Source organism: Filicampus tigris, chromosome 4, assembly GCF_054856515.1.
Source record: "Filicampus tigris isolate MCC_2025a chromosome 4, RoL_Ftig_1.0, whole genome shotgun sequence".
Lineage (NCBI taxonomy): Eukaryota > Metazoa > Chordata > Actinopteri > Syngnathiformes > Syngnathidae > Filicampus > Filicampus tigris.
This window is the reverse complement of record NC_141220.1, coordinates 15039082-15056932: the sequence shown is the minus strand read 5'-3', so window position 1 is coordinate 15056932 and position 17851 is coordinate 15039082. Positions and strand designations below refer to the sequence as shown.

Genomic DNA, 17851 nt, shown 5'->3' with positions numbered 1-17851 from the left:
ACAGACAATGATCTTTTTTTTTTTTTTCCTTCCTTGCGCTGCCTTGCTGGTTCTATACGAGGGGGAAGCAGTGGGCGGGGGCAAATACAGGAGAAATGTCACACCAGGGAAGCCAACGAAGCGTAAAGCCCTGCCTTGACGAGCACAGGGTCAGTGGCTCCTCTCTGCCCCCTTTGCGCCCCGGGTAAAATGATCTAAGTGATTCTGGACCTCTGCCACCGATCTGCTGGAGTGCAGAAGTCAAGCGCGTAGGCATGGAGACTGAGGCCTGGCGAAGGATTTGCTGGTAAAACTACATGTTGTGGGCTATTGCCTAGAGGAAACACTCACTCCTCTTTGCTGGCTTTCTCCATAAATAATAACACGGCCTACGACTCAAAATATCCTCTGGAAGCCTACTATAGTAATTTGCCTTTCATTTCACAGCGCTTTATTTGTGAAAGTAGTTACTTATTTGACTTATGTATTTATATGATTATTATGTCATAATTTTAAGAGGGCCAGGAAAAGGTGTAAAATGTAATTTCAAAAGATATAATATTGAAATAAAAACGAATATATGTATACACACTCTTTATAATAATAATGATTTTTTTTTAAATGAAAAAGTAACTTCCCAGGACAAAGTAACTCACCTACTGGATCATGGTTCATCTATCACAGTTATGCTATGTCAGGGATTTTTCTCTGAAACATTTTTTAAAAAGTGTTAAAATATGTTTACTATTAAAATGTTGACAATGTGTGGGAGTAGTATTTTAATACTGAAGTTATAAATTATTTTATCTTTCATTTCATTATTATGTTGTGTTATGTACTGGATGTACAAAATGATTTATGTACAAAAAGAATTGTGTTCCAATACGTTTACAGTGTGTTCAAGAAGTGGGTTTTAATGTGTATGAAGTGATGAGAGAACAGGGGTAAGACTAAAACTGTCATGTTTTGCTCCGTGCGCTCTCTCTCTCCCCCTCTCTCCCTCTGTTTGTTGCTGCCCAGCTGGAGTGGGGGGGGGGCGTTTCCTTGAGCTGCGCACCTGTGGCTGATCATAAAAAGGACACTGTTCACCACCGCGTCTTGTCGGATTATTGACCTTGCTCGCTTCACAGCCCAAGATCTGTTTTCTAGACCTCTCGTTCTCTTATCTTGTTTCTCTATTTTTCTGGTAAGGGTTTGCAGTATAACGTTTTTATTCCTCGTCACTTTGACTGAGAGCTTTGTGTTTCGTGTCATTGGAGTTTTTTGCAATATCGTTTTGTCTTTCGGTTAATAAATTCTTCCTTGCCTTGTGCAAGTGTTTTGTGTTTCCTATTTGATGTTCCCTGGCTTTGTTTTAGCCAGCGTTCTATGTTCATACTTTGCCAATCATTTTTTTGAATTTTGTAATTAAAGATTTTTCTATTTGACGATTTTGTCCTATTCTGCATTTTTGGGATCCACATTTTCTCCTGTCCGTTTTTGTCGGACATGACAGAATAATCCGACCATGAATCCCGCAGAATCCGACAAGATTAGAAGCTTTGACCAGCCAGGGTCGACTGGTGGGACAGCAGGAAGCAGCGCTCACAGAACTCCGTGGTGCTGTGACACTGCTGGCTCAGCGGTGCGACAGTCTGAGTGCCCAGCTTGAGCAGCGCGACATCCGGGGTACGCCCCCCTCGGATTTCCAAGATGCATCAAGCTCGATGCCTCCTGGCATGTTACGCTGTCGGGAGCCCAATTTACCCCATCCTACACGGTATGAGGGTGAACCCGGTTTGTGTGGGCAGTTCCTCCATCAATGTTCCCTCATTTTTGATCAGCAACCACTTACCTATGCCACCGATAGCTCGCAGGTGGCGTTTATTATGAGTCTCCTGTCTGGTCAAGCTGCTGCGTAGGCTTTGGCGGTGGGCAATCCAAACCCGAGCTCCGGTCTTTCATCCCCGGTTTCTTTAAAGGGTTTCGCCAAGTGTTTCACCACCCGGTACAGGGAAGGGAGGCCGGAGGTCGTTTGTTAGATTGTGTTCAAGGTAATCAATCCGCTGCTAATTATTCTATAAACTTCCGTATTCTTGCGGCTGAGAATGGGTTCGATGACTGTACACTTCAAAGCATATTCCGTCGTGGACTGAATTCATCTCTTAAAGACGAACTGGCCGCACGAGAGGACATCACCAACCTTGGAGGGACTTATTGCACTTGCTATTCAGTTGGACAACCAGCTGCGAGACCGTCGTCGGGAGCGTACCTACAGGGGTCATCGCCCGGATTTTGGGAGCTACCGGCCCCTTCAGAGGAGTCAGGATCCGCATCTGGACGCCAGCCACCTCCCGAGTCATCCAGGACGACGCAGGAGGAGCCGATGCAGCTCGACAGTGGAAGGCTAACCCCCGAGGAGAGGAAGCAACATGCACTGTCCGGAGCCTGCTTCTATTGTCTTCTGCTTCGTCCATCTAGATGATATTCTGATCTTTTCCAAGGATATTCAGGAACACAGACAACATGTCCGCAAGGTCCTTCAGCGGTTATTGGAGAATCGACTGTACGTTAAGGCCGAGAAATTCCACGTGTAATCGGTGCAGTTTTTGGGATTCATCATTGGAAATGGGACAACTGCGAGCCGATCCGGTTAAGACTTAGACCGTGGTAGACTGGCCTACCCCTACCTATAGGAAGCATTTACAGAGATTTCTTGGTTTCGCTAACTTCTATAGGAGGTTTATTATAAAGGTCGCAGCCCCTTTAATTCGTTTAACGTCCAGCAACCAGCAGTTTTGGTGGAACGATAGCGCAGATTCGGCATTCAAAGAATTGAAGGAGAGATTTACTAGTCCGCCGGTGCTTACTCATGCTAACCCTGATCTCCCGTTTGTCGTTGAAGTTGATGCATCTAATTCGGATGTGGGGGCGGTACTTTCTCAACGGGCTCCAGTTGACCAAAGGCTCCACCCCTGCGCCTTCTTCTCCAGGGGATTCTTGCCAGCCGAGTCCAACTACGACGTGGGGAACAGGGAGCTCCTGGCCATTGTTTTAGCCCTTCAAGAATGGCGTCGCTGGCTGGAAGGTGCCAAGGAACCTTTCATTGTATTCACCTACCACAAGAATCTTGAATACATTTGCTCTGCGAAGCGCCTGAACTCCTGTCAAGCCAGGTGGGCGCTGTTTTTTTACCCATTTAAATTTCACTCTCACCTATTGCAAAGGATCTCGCAATCAGAAACCCGACGCCTTGTCACGTCTCCATGACACCGCAGTGTATGAGGCGCGGTACGAGGCCATCTTGCCGGGATCATGTATTGTGGGAATGCTCCAGTGGGAGATTGAAAAGAAGGTCTCGGAAGCCACACTTGATATTCCAGCGCCGGAGGAGTGTCCTCCAGGTCGTCTATTTGTGCCGGCCGAGCTTCGGCAGGAAGTATTACTCTGGGGACATGCGTCCAAGGTGGCGTGCCACCCGGATGTTAACCGCACCATGGCCATGATCACGCAAAGGTTCTGGTGGCCGGACTTGAAAAAAGACATCACAGATTTTGTAGGAGCGCGTTCGGCCTGCGCCTCTGGAAAATCCTTGCGGCAACCATCGGTGGGCCTACTTCGCCCCTTGCCAACCCTGTCGCGCCCAGGTCTCACATATCACTGGACTTTGTCACTGGACTGCCAGTCTCTAAAGGGAAGTCAGTGATCCTCACCGTTGTGGACCGGTTTTCCAAGCTCGCCCATTTCATGGCTCTGGTCAAGCTTCCTTCCTCCCTCAAAACTGCCAAGTTGTTGATTACCCATGTTGTTCGTCTCCATGGAATACCCACAGACATTGTGTCCAATCGTGATCCCCAGGATCTGGAAAAAGTTCTGATATGCCATTGGGGCCTCGGTGAGCCTGTTATCGGGATATCATCCACAGACCAACGGCCAGAGTAAGCGCGCCAACCAGGACTTGGAGGCTGCCCTCCGATGTTTTTGTCTGCATCAGCCCACATTGTGGTCCCTGTACTTACCTTGGGTGGAGTATTTGCACAGCACCCTGATGTCCTCTGCTACTGGTAGGTCGCAGTTCGAAGCAGACTACAGGTTCCAACCACCCTTGTTTCTATCGCAGGAAAGCCAGGTCTCCTTGCCATCGGTCCAGCACCATCTGAAGCGGGCTCAGCGTGTCGGAGGGAGACCCGGGCGGCTCTGTCCAGAATGGCGGAAGATAAGGCCATTGCTGACCGGCGCCGACGTCCTGGGCCCGCTTACCTACCTGGTCTGCGTGTGTGGCTGTCCACACAGGACCTGACCCTGGCTGGGACTTCCCGCAAACTTGGGCCCAAGTTTATCAGGCTGTTTGAGATTGAGGCGATCGACAATCCTGTCGCTGTGAAGCTCCGCTTGCCCCTGACGCTCAAGGTCCATCCTGTTTTCCATGTCTCCTTGGTCAAGCCGGTGGGGGACTGTCCTTTGGCCCCACCCCCCGTTCCCCCGCCGCCTCCGCGTATCGTGGATGGGGAGCCCGTCTACACCATGAGGGAGTTCTTGGACTCCAGGCGCAGGGGCAGGGGGGTTCAGTTCTTGGTCGACTGGGAGGGGTATGGCCCAGAGGAACATCAATAGGTCCCCCGGGGAGGGGGGCGTGCCCTTCAGCTGCTGGCTGATCATAATCAGATAGGTTTAAAAGGACAGTGTTCACCTCCACGTCTTGTCGGATTATTGACCTTGCTCGCTTCACAGCCCAAGCTCTGTTTTCTAGGCCTCTCGCTCTTGTATCTTGTTCTCGATTTTTCTGGTAAGGGTTCGTAGTATAAAGTTTTTAACCCTCGTCACTAACTGAGCGCTTTGTGTATCGTGTTATTGGAGTTTTTTGCAATCTTGTTTTTGTCTTTCGGTTAATCAATTCTTCCTTGCCTTGTGCAAGCGTTTTGTGTTTCCCATTTCATGTTCCCTGGCTTTGTTTTTGCTGGCGTCCTTTGTTCATACTTCGTCAATCATTTTTTAAAATTTTGTGATTAAAGATTTTTCTATTCGACAATTTTGTCCTATTCTGCGTTTTTGGGTTCCACATTTTCTCCTGTCGTTTTTTTGTCGGACATGACAAACTATGAAAACAAAAAAATCTCTCCATATCGAGTATGGGTCTGGAACGTCACTCCAACAATGACCGATCAGTGCATTGTGATTTTTCAAAAAACAATTTTTTTTTCTAGAATAAGTGTCTAATTTCATCAGAAAAACAGTGTACTTATAAAAGAAATAACATTAAGCTAGAGTTTTATTTTCTTCTGTATTTATTAATTTTCAATATTTTTTTATATTTTTTTTTTTTTCCACTGGAGCAAAAAAACCGGTATTGACGGGGTATTGACGGGGAATAAGGACCAAGCCCTACTGTGAATCGGGAGAATCAGAAAGTAATTGTAGCCCCCCCCCCATCTTTAAAGGTTCATACTCTACTATTATTGCCCGTTGATGACACAAGATGGTGGCAAAGGACGTCTTTTGTCTTTTTCTTTTAAACGAAGTTTCTCAACTCACTTCAACAGTTCTTTGGCACCAAGATGCCACTAGATCAGTCCTTCTCAAATAAAGGGGCGAGGGTGGAGCGTGTGTCATCCAGGGGAACATGCTCTTTTTGCCATGCTAGAATTAAGTGTAACTGTAAATAAAAGTGCTTTACTGTTAAAACTAGCTTAAATGAAAGTCAATGCAAACTTTTTTTTTCAAGAATATGTTCTATGCAAGACCACTTGTTGAAACAGGGCATTCTGATAAATATTGTGTTTGTGGAATAAGTGTTAATTCACTTGTTTTTAGCAATCTCCGGGGCCAAGATCAATCACGGCTCAGATTTAGAAAACAGGTCAGCCGTGATTGGTCGTTTTGAGCAGTTGTGATGTCATTTTCAGTCGACAGAAGACAAAATTGCAGCCCCCAGAGATGGTTAAAAACGAGTGCATTTTGCTGCTTAATTTATATCCCACAAACAATTAAAAAAATCAATCAGAAAGCCGTGTTTCAACTAGTGGGCCTGCTGGGAACATATTCCTGAAAAAAATATGTTTGGGTTGACTTCCACTTTAAATAAATTGTATTGAATACTTTCAATGTAAATAAAATTAATGTTCCGTGTTAGCAATTGTCACTGGCGCATGTACTGTATGTTCTGGACTCAGAGGGTGCAAGTGATAGGGCAAGTACGTCATTGCGCGGGGTAATAAGGTCAATGCAAAAAGCAACCCGGGGCACATTTCCCAGCAAATAGGCAGAAACACACACAAAGGACGTATACACACTAGCGTCCCGGCCTTATGTTGCACAATCCAAACCAATCGAGTCAATTGCCAGAAAACATGACATGACCTTTCAGATTCACTGAGCATCAAGCGTGAGTGGGACTGGCGTACTTTCCGTTTCAGCGCACCCTTTGCCCCCCCCCCCGCCCACTCCGTCACCCCCCGAGGTCCTAAAACCTCCACAAATAATTACTCTCGCTGGAGTCTGCGCTCCATAAGGCAGAGCCAAAAAGACTTGACTCTGATTTTGACCCATACTTAAGGTGCTCCCTGCTATGAAAACAGACTTGAACAATTCTGTCCATGTTAAACGAAGGAGGTCGACATTGTGTTTGGACATAAAATGTCAGAAGCTTGCAGGTTCGGCTACATTCACCACCATGGCAAGTCCAGACTATCTGAAACATATACTCTTTACGCCTTAAGAGACTTAAGGAGTAGCCCCAAAAGACCCTTTTCTGTTCAGAAAACAGGAGGGGCTGACTATCATATAGAAGTAAAACCTGTTCAATATTCCAATCACATTGTGTTCGTGATGGAACAATAAATCAAAAAAAAAAAAGGAACAATAGCCAACTAACAACAAACTAATGAGGCATTTTTTGAATGTCTATGAAAGATTAAAGAAGTGTTTATTCGGTGCTGTAGGATATGTTAAGGGCAGTGATGCCGGTGACGTGTTACTGTTGTTTTCCAGTAACATCTAATCTAAAGCATTCATATCAAATAATCAGATTGCAGTTACTCTATAAGTATCACAAAATATTACTACGTAGAATATAATTACTACTACATGAAGGAGACATCAATCGTTGAAAGAGTAGACCATTCACCACCAAAGGCAGTTGCAATTAACCATCTCCAGTGTGAAAGAATTGACGAGAGTTAAAAAGTACCAAGTTAAACTTGTACTTAAAAAGTACAAAAGGAAAGGTTTCAAAACTACTTAAAGTATAAAAGTAAAAGTAATGCAAGGGGGGGAAAAATGCAATGAAGCAGAAGTCAAGTAAAAGATTTTCTTTTCAATATGTTTTATGTGCCCTTATAGTCTAAACATGTTTTTCTGGGTAATTCCGGATTCGTGGAATAATAATTATTCATCCATCCATCCATTATCCGAACCGCTTATCCTCACTGGAGTTGCAGGCGTGCTGGAGCCTATCCCAGCTGTCTTCAGGCGGTAGTCGGGGTCAACCCTAAACTGGTCCCCAGGGAATAAAAATTAATCAGATGAATCCATCCCACCCCATTTTTTTTTACTTTAAGGACAAAAGCTTGGGCCACGTCACAGGCTCTATTACAGTCTAATGTGTGTTAAGAGGCAAAACCGGCTGCCATTTATGTTAAGCAAGGTTGTCTGTATCTGCTAAATTGTAACTATTAAAGTAAACTGTAATATAACTTAGTTACTCTTAAAATCATGTTATCAGTAAAGTAATTTAGTTACTTTTTAAAATCAAGTAATCAGGTAACTAAGTTACCTTTTCAAGGTAACTGTGGCAACACTGGTTATGGGTATTTTTTCAACCCCATCTGCTTGGAAAATGACTGGAGCCAACAATCTCAAGTTAAACCTGTGCAATATTCCCGACTGCAAATCCTTAGGTATGTGGTCAACATAGAGTTGGGCCGAACCACGGATTCTGTGATTGTGATGTCAAACGGAATGACAGCCAATTTCAGCAGTGAACATCACTGTGTACAAGTGGTTCGCAAGACTGCCTTACAGTTCTGATGTTTGGGGTTCAAATCTCAGCTCTGGCCTCCCTGGTGTTTTCATATTCTCCTTGTGCGTGTGGGTTTACATCAGGTATTTTGGCTTCCTCCCACATTCAAAAAACATGCACGCAACGTTCATTGAAGACTCAGATTGCGTACAGTAGGTGCCTGAATGTTTGGTTGTCATTATGTGTAGATCCAACTTCTCAGCTGGGATAGGCTCCAGGTCATCCATCATGAGAGCAAACATTAACACAATAGAAATTGATAGATGTTTAAATAAGTATTCGTATTAAAATGTTGAAATAGCCTTAAAAGGCTTAGAAATCGAACAGATTCATATTGCCACTTGTTCTATGTGTATCTGCATATTATTATTATTGCGAGGAAAAAAATGGTACAATTCCAGGAAACCAAACTAATCTTTATCTGGCGTACTTTCACAGGGAAACATATACAAGTCGCATTGTGTACTACTTGCACTTGAGCAGACGGTGTCAAAATGTCAGCGGTCAAACCAAGTGCCAGTGGAGGGCTTTTGTTTCACTGTTCTGCATGGCAGCACCTGCTTAGGACATGGATCACTGAGGATTGTCACAAAGGTGAACCTCAACAAGGCCATCAGAAACCTTAATTCTGAGCCACGGAGCTATGAGCTAGGTGCAGTGTCTAGCTCTGCATTCTTAATTCAGCTGAGGCAAACATTGTGGAATGTTCATTAAGGCCTTAAGGAATCGTGTTTTGGAATCATTCTTCCCCTCAGTCTTGGAATCATATTCTTTTGACTAATGAATAACCTTATACATACATTTATGCAAGTGCATGTATCCTGGAGGAAATATATTTTAAGGGTCCCTAACATGACCCTGAAAACCGTGGCCCATCACCAAAATACCCAAAAATAATTGCTTTAATTAAAAAAAATTAAAAAAAAACTTGCCAACTACACAACTTTAGGCAGTGAGTGTGTGGTGAGCAGCTGCGTTTACCATTTAGGGTAGACAATCCCTATAGCAAATTGGACAAGACAGATGCATGGCATTCATATGCAAGAAGGAAATGTGTGTCAAGGTCAAACGTCAGTGTTGTTTTTAGATTTTGCTTTTGATTGCAACTGGCTCCTCCATTATCCTCTTTCTCACCCGCTGGATTTAATGCCAGCAACAATCCAAGGTCAAATACGGTTAATCCTACATATTTAACCTTTTTCACTGTCATCTATCTTTAAATTAATATCAGCCCCGAGAACATTTGTTGTCCACAGCGGGGAGGATCCAACAAGTCGCTTTTTATTAACCTCAAAAGGAAGAAGGGCAGAGTTGGGCTGCAACAATCTTATTTCATGGAGGATTCGACAATTTCTCCCTCTTTTTGTGCCTGTGGTAGTTGATTTGAAGTCATTGTTAGTCCTTTTAATATAAGATTGGGTCAGAGATATTTGCCAACTGGCGAACCGGGGTGGGATGGGGGAGGATCTTTTTTTAATTGTCAGGTCACTTTGTGCAGGGGCAGAAGATCCTCTGGGCACACATTCTGTCTTTGTGTGTGCGAGCAGCCATCGGAAATCCCCCGCCTCATTATAAGGGAGGGAAGATTAATTGACCAGTTCAGCAAGTGGCAGCCTCAAGACTAGATCAAGCCGAGGACTCGCCAATTAAGGCCGGACTACAGCACCTTCTCTTATTCCAAGACTAATCCTTCTTTATTGGCATTAGTCACAGTGGTCCTGCTGGGAAGATCAAGACTCAGCTGTCCTTTGTCAGAGGCACAGACATATCTATCACGCTTGACAATGAGATTTAATAGTCTTAATAATAGCCAATCAATTTAAATGTCACCGCACCCACGTTTCCATCCACTAAACATCGCTATACGGTCACATGATACAGGACTGAATGTAAGAATTTCATGAAATCTCAGAGGACTGAATGTCACGTTCATCCAGGGCCACAAAGACTAAACCCATCACAAACAGCACTACAAAACCCTTCTGGTCTTTTACTTTTTTTTAAAGAAGGTCAGGCCAATTTCACTTTAAACTGCTGAGCCACGTGACATTTGGACTCAAATTAGCCTCATAATAGTGCCCTCAGTTCAGTTCTCTTGCCCTCCTCATCAATATTTCACTTGAGATTTCAATATCAAAGCACCAGCGCAGAACCATTATTCAAAAGAGAAAGACATTTTTCACAAAAATCTTTAGCAAAAACAATGAAACCAAAAGTATTAGTGTTATTTGGAAACCCAACAAAATAATCAAACTACTACATTTACTAGCTAGCCATTAATATAGTTAGATGAACAGAAAAACAAAGGAAAAAAACTGCAAAACATTCAACTAAATGAGTAAATAATATACGAGAATATCATTACAGTTTGAATTTAAACCTCATCCTAACCCGAACCCCAATCCTAATAGCAAACCCAAACCAACCCCAACAACTAATCCCAAACCATAAATTTACAGAGCTGGGCATTTTACTAAAAAATTCCCAGTCCGTTTATTACCTTCCACCGGCAGCGTGGGTACCCTTCCGCCATCCGTCTATCCGCCTTTTTGTCCAGCCGGACCAAATAGTAATCTCCTATAGGCCGGAACGCCTGTCATTTTAAACAGGTTTCCGTTAGCGTGTCAGTCTACCAATTTGGACCAACTTCCGCTAGTACCCCCCATGTCCCGCTGAGCAATATTTAAAACAAAAGACTCACCGTCACCGCGGCCGGACTAAATGGGTCTCCTTTTAGGACCCAGAAGCTGTCAAAAAGTCTCGGCAGCAGCCAACGGGAAACGGAAGCCTCGCTGCGGCCATTGAAGCCTTACCGCGAAAATACACGACAGGCATTTGCATAGACGGAAAAATTTACAGTTTTTTTTTTTAATTCCTGTTTATCGTTTATCACCTACGAAATGGGCGTCCGTCAGAGGCGGCTAGACGGACTGGCCCGTCACATAGGCGGAATGCCCAGCTCTGTTGGGTTAGATTAAACATGTAACGGAGTACGGTATAATATACTGAACAAAAACAAATGCAACCAATGTTTTTGCTCCCAGTTTTCATATCTCAGTGCAAACCTCTAAGACTTTTGCTCGGTACACAAAAGGCCATTTCTCTAAAATACTGTTCACAAATCTGTCCAAACCTGTCAGTGAACACCTCTCCTTTGCCAGGATAATACCTCCACCTCACAGGTGTAGTATATAAAAATGTGATTAGACAGCATGATTATTGCTCAGATGTGCCTTTGGCTACTTACAATAAAAGGGCGCTCTCAAACAAGCATGTTTTCGTTGCACAGAATAAGTATACATGTCAGTTGGTTTCAGTTCCAATCAATATCCAGTAACTACATTCCACAGGCCACGATTAACAACGTGATCAACTCTATGCAAAGGGGATGGGGCAAATGGTGGTCGTCCTAGATACTGACTGGTTTTCTGACCCCTGGGGCCCAACAATACAATAAAACTGCACAGAGGCTTTTCATTGTGTTTCATCTGTGCAATAATCATGTTGTCTAATCAGCATCTTGATGCGCCACACCTCTGAGGTGTAGGGATTATCTCAGCAAAGGAGAAGTGCTCACTAACACATATTTAAACAGATTTGTGAGCAATATTTGAGAGTAACAGGCTTTTAGTGCAAATAGACATCTTTGAGTTCAGTTAAAAAGTGTAATACGTTTACTTAAAGTGGAAGTCAACCCCCAAATTTTCTCAACAGTATGATCTATGCGCCTCCACTAGTCAAAACAGGGCATTCCGATTAATATAGCCTTTTCGGGGGGCGGCCATTTTGTCACTTCTATCGACTGAAAATGACATCACAGTTGCTCGGGGCTCAGGTGACAACCAACCACGGCTCACCTGTTTTCTGAAACTGAACCGTGATTGGTTGTTACCTGCGCGCTGAACAATTGTGATGTCATTTGTGACAAAATGGCCACCCCCTGAGATGTACAAAAACAGGTGGATTTTACAACTTAACTCATATTCCACAAACACGGTATCGATCAGAATACCATGTTTAGACTAGTGGGGCTGTATGGAACACATTCTTGTAAAGACTTTTGGGGTTGAATTCCGCTTTAAAGGTTGGGGTTGGTGATGGGTTTGGACTTGTGTTTATTTCAAATTTACATTGTATTCTACAGTGTCAAACATGAGTATTAAATCATACCAAAGAAGCCTGGTCATGGAGGTGTCACAGGCTGCTGCCAACACCTGTGGTTCCCCCAAAGCTATTGCTTCTAAGGCAGCACGCACGCATTTATACATGTTTGTTTGCAAGAGCGCACACACACACAAACACCCACTCACACAGTTTTGCATGATGTTTTGTGCACACCTAAAATTCTCTGAGGGGGAACAGAGTGCTAAAAAGATGTCATCATCGCTCTCTTCAGGAGGCCATTATGTCTGAGAAGCTAATACACACTCCAGATATTTCACCATCTTTTTCACCAAGGGCAGCTTTCCCCTCGTGGGTGATGGTTGAAATTGGTTGACATTTTCCTGGCTCCAATTAACCTTTGATTTGACTCTCAGTTTTGCCTGTCTTCTTTTATGTTCCTCCAGAAGGTGGCAAATGGGGAGCGCCATTGAAAACATAGCCATTGTTTTCTCATGTTGCTCATTTCCTCTTCTTTTGGTCTAATTGTTATTTTTTATCCCCAGAGGATTTTCACATACTGGACAGAAGATGAAGTTCAACAGCAGGTCGTGACATTTTTCACATTGGGTTAATACAATACTGCTCTATTATTGTATTGTACAAAATGAACTCATAAGAGAAAAATGGGTGTTATTAAAATGCTTTGTTTGCGAGTCTCCCAATAGATGCTTCTCATAAAAAAACTGAAAACTAACAAAGAAGCACCAGTTAACTTTTCTCTCAACCCTCCTGTTACATTTGTTTCGAAGGAACAGCAATTCATGTTCCTTGGTCAATTTGACCAAGGGAAGGTTTAATTAGCCAAAGATGTCAGAAATGAAAATAAATTCCAATAGACATTGCTTGAACCAGGGCAAGTTTCATTAGCATAAAGTCTCTGGAACAAATCTAAACAGTTTATCGAAATCATTTTGCAATAAACATTAAGATCTCATTAACTCCATAAATAACTCAATCCAAATCCACTACATTAGCTTTTACAGATCATGCTTCAATCTGGATAAATTACACATTTTTATTTGGAAATGGATGGTAAATCTTGTCAATGTACAAAAACGTGAAATAAATCCTTTTAGTTAGGAGTTTGGGTACAAGGGTTTAGGTTTAAGGTACGTGTGACATGACGACATTCTTAGACTCCTGTGGAAACTTGTTCTTTGGGCGCTGCTCGAAACGTATGTTTGGACCAATTGAGAGCCTCCATAGCATTCAGTATTTAATATACAGGTAGTGAACCTGAAAAACAAAATTCTGTGTTTGGGGTTGTGTTCAGTATTAGGGTATAAGGTTTTTGTTTTAGGATTTACGGTTAAGGTTATGCAGTACATGACGTTTTACACCACTGTTCAGACTACTTCGTTGTGTGCCGTTTGTAGCCTCAAAACCATAAGTGGATGCCTTCGTGAACCAAGGACCCCCAGTAAATTGTAGGCCTTTTTGGTTGTAAATTTACAACAGTCACGTCACATTTGCAGGATCAAGAGAATTCACAAGAAAATACAGCAATCTTCAAGTATTGAACGGCACTGCAACTCATTTGCCCCTCACAGGAAGTGACTGTAAAATGAGGTCAAAATGGTTCAGGCATCACTTTTGCAGTGTCTAAACAACTTCAATACATTATTCAAATGCCAAGGTCTCAAGGAGCCTCGCATTCGATTCAACAACACCAAAAGAGTCACCACATGACAGCACATTAAATACCCACTGCTGTACAAGCTACGCTTCCTCAGAACGGCAGAACATGAAACGTGTCAGCCCGATGACAAGTACGTGCATTTGCTAAATGACCTACAGAGGCACCACAGATCAAACTACAGTACATCCAGGCCTTGTGCAGCGGTTGTGTTCTGTAGAAAGAAGTTACACAGTGAAGGGTTTCAAAAGAAAGCCCACGAAGTGAAGACCACGACTCATTGAAGCATGCGGTGAGCGAGGTCCTGGTTCATCATTAAACCTTCTTGTCAACATCACAGCTTGTTAAGCTTGTATAGCTGCAGGTCAGAAGGCTCACAGACAAAGTCACACTAGCGTCTGAGTAGATTCGATTTGGACAGACACAACTTACATAAACAACTTTTACCTTTTATCCCTTCTGGGTAATAACCTAGCTAGCAAGATGTCAGTAGCCTTGAGAACACTTGAACATTGCAAAAAGGTGGAAAGCTGCCGTTTAATTTTATATACAGTATTGTTGATGTCCAGTAAAAAGAATGTGATGTGTCAGTCAACCAAGCATCTGTGGATTTAACTTGTAAAAATGAGGGCATAACCTTTGAGACTACAGAACCACTATAGTATAAGTGATAACTGGGGTAGCCACAAATGACCCAGAACTGACAATTGTCGGAGATGTTTATTGATAGTTTTTTTAGTAAGACTTTTAAAGCAGTATGTTTCTAACTTCTGTCCCGTTTATTATGACTGAAAAGTTGTGTTGGTTTGAATTGTAATTGTAGACCATACAACAGTATAGATGTGCCCAAAAAAATTACAAAACACTACCAGGGCATTGAATCGATCATAACCGGACTGTTCCTGTTGTCTTGGAAGACGTTTTGCCTATCCACCAAGCTGGCACAGTCCTAACCAAGCCTTTTTGCAAGAACTGATGAACAGTGTTGGGATAACGCGTTCCTTTTGTAACACGTTACTGTAATATATTACATTCAGGCAGTAACAAAGTTATATAACAAGTTACTCATTTGTAATATTACAATAATAGATTTCCGTAATACATTTTTTTTTTACATATACCTTGTTAACTGAAACAATTACCATTCATTTCTTACTTGCCTCTAGAAGTCACACATCAAAGATCTTTACATAGTCCAAAGAATCTATGTTCTCTTCTCTCTCCAAAAAAGTATCAGAAAACAGGGCACAATGTAAAATCTATGTGCTGCAGCGCTTTCTCCACTCAAGTTGCTATCTTGCTAAATGTTTGCATAACTGCAAGCATATAAGTATTTGGGCTATTCACCGTTACTTCTCTAATTTCTCTTCAGTATTTCACAAGAGGACACAAAGTTAAGTATCAATCTACCTTTGTGTTTTCTGTACTCAGGATGTTGTCTTGCTATATGATCGCATACCAACTGTTAGCATTTTAGCCAAAGTCGTAAGAACAGGCTGTGTAAAATAGGCTAACTGACATTGGCTGCGTATTACTATTTGTCAACAAGAATTGATAGGCTGAAGTTTATTGATGTTAAAATGTGAATAAGTTGAACTTGCAGCCATTCTATTAGTTTTACATTCCGCCCTATAACAGAGAAAATATCCCACCTACCAACTAAGACACGACAGTGTTTTATAAAGGTTTAATTCCCAAAAAGCTACGACTGATGTTTTGTGTGGGTCACATGCGCAGATGGCCTCATGATCTGGCACCATGCCCCCAAATGTCCTAGCCCTGGTTTAAGCTAGGGCGAGGTTATACAGAGCCTCAAATCTCATAGCGCTGGAGTGTTGGCTCAACGTCAATCAGCGTAATGTTAGCTGACACACTGGTGAGGGTGGTGACAGGGCAAGGTTATGTGTCACTGTATGCTTGAGGCCTGCATGAAGACCACCACTGCCAGGGTTGTGTCTCATGTGAGTAGGCAGAGGGTGCAGGGTCACCCTTGGGGGGGTTGGTATCCAAATTAATTTACACCACTACTGCGCTGCACCTATCAGCAAAACAGCTCCAAGAGTCCTCCGGTGGAAGGCCTTCAAGCAGCCTCAAACACATCACCGTTGACACGCCATCATAATGTGTGTTTGCTGCCATCACACAGGAAATTCACTCATTAAGTACAAGGTATCTGCATGTTTAAATTGATAAAAATGTCATTTACGATACAGTTTTCCCCTTCATTTTTTCCATGGGTATCGGCAGTAAACCCAAGTACTCAAATGCCAAATGCCCTTGCATCTGGGAAAGGAGAGCTGATGCCATTTTTACCTTTTTCATTGAGAGACATTAAGGAGTAGAGTGAGGATCATACTTGTTCAACCTAGAGTCTTAAAGCAAGTGCATCCCCATAAAAACTGTAAAATAGTGAATTAATTGTATTTTCACTGGTGGCAGCAGCACTTGAAAAATTCCCGAAAATCACAAGGGAAATGGATAACAGGAGAATTCTATCCTATTCTTACAAATACATGTTTACTTCTATGACCAATGAATAACTATGAAGCAATAAATGACGAACCAGATTATATGATGACTACATAAAATCCCTGCCGTTTTTTTAATCAAGGAACAGTCCACTTGACTCAAAATGTTTGCGATGTTGCAATGTTATATTCAAACGTGCTGTCGACATGCAACTGTGATGTTTATTTGTGTAGGTTTCAATGTTTCTGCAAAGATGATGGATGGATCGTTGCATCGGTCCGCCCCGAGATGTGAATCACATTCACCTGGCGGGTCGACATTTAATCAATAAATGTCTGAACTGTTGCCGTGACCTTAACCCATAAGAATTTCATTACACTGACTCTTGCGGAACCCCCGCGGATTTTCCGAGACAAAGCTCCAATCACCCGCTGTTGATGTCAACATTCATCACGCTCTAGTTTTTGCCAGGCAAATAATCAAACTTATCTGACGGAGAACGGCGACACGGGGGAAACGAGGCCTGAGTCAACATGCCCTTAGAAAAATGTTGTGGTGACATCTCCAACTTAGTCAAATATAGTGAACTACATGAAAACAATGTCTAACGGAAACATTGCTCAGTGAGAACTCTGACAATTGTTGGTTTTGTTTGTCTAATGCGGTCAAGTACTGTGGAAAATGGATGGCCGAGACTTACAAATACTGTATTTTGCTAACACATTGTCTTAGAGTTCTTGTGTATCTTTCTTAGGCGGGTTTAAGACAATATTGTATATGAACAATATATTATATGTAGAATATTGTATATACTGTATACAATATTGACTATTTTCGTGAATGGCGCACAGTGTAATTCAAAGCTCGGAATGGGTCTACCTGCGCCTTGACAAATTCCGCCAACTGATTTTTCTTTTGTTTAAGTTTCTTCAGAGATGTCTCTCTCACCAGTGGATTTTCCCGTCTGACACTGACATATTTAGCTTATGATTTATGTGAGTGCAATTATCTGTAAATGATCAAGTGAAATAGAGTTATGTCTTAATGAGTGTTGTTGTACCTCACATTAAACAAAATAGAAAAAGAGAAATAGGCCCGTCACAAATCATTAGGCAATTTAAACTTCATTCATCAACATGAGCCTGAGCTTGCTTTAACTTCAAAATATATATTTTTTTAAGAAAGGCTTCTCTTAACCATGTAATTTCAAACACTAAAGATTTGTATTTGAAATAAATCCATTAAATATTCACTTCAAGCATTTCAGAAAACCAGGTCTTCTCAAGCATTTCACTCAAACTTCATTTGCAATCAAAGTCACTGTACCTGTTGCTTGGACCAGGTGAAGGTTTGCGCCGAGAAAGTTCAGTTCATCAGGAATCATCATCATGAGAGTATTTCACTGCATCCAAAGTCTCTGTTTAAGATGGTGACCCACACAGGCTTTGTCTTCCAAAACAAAACCGGCAGGAACAACCCAGCAGATGACCCAGATGTAGCGTTGAGTTTTCACTGGAAGCAACCCTTGGATCCCCAAAGAGAGACTCGACTGGTGCATAAGGTGTCCTTTTAGTTTCTGTGGCATCATCATTGGGTTCACCCTAGCA

General features: G+C 42.5%; 1 long non-coding RNA gene across 8 annotated transcripts in view; it reads right to left on the bottom strand.

Moving 5' to 3' along the window:
* The window catches only part of LOC147148621 (uncharacterized), a 148699-nt gene that overhangs the window by 130295 nt on the left and 553 nt on the right, over positions 1–17851 (bottom strand). For 5 of the 8 annotated variants that reach the window (XR_015086629.1, XR_015086633.1, XR_015086632.1 and 2 more), the window contains exon 2: positions 17571–17845. This is a non-coding gene — a long non-coding RNA (uncharacterized LOC147148621). The other 3 variants (XR_015086626.1, XR_015086628.1, XR_015086627.1) reach the window with 3 other exon arrangements.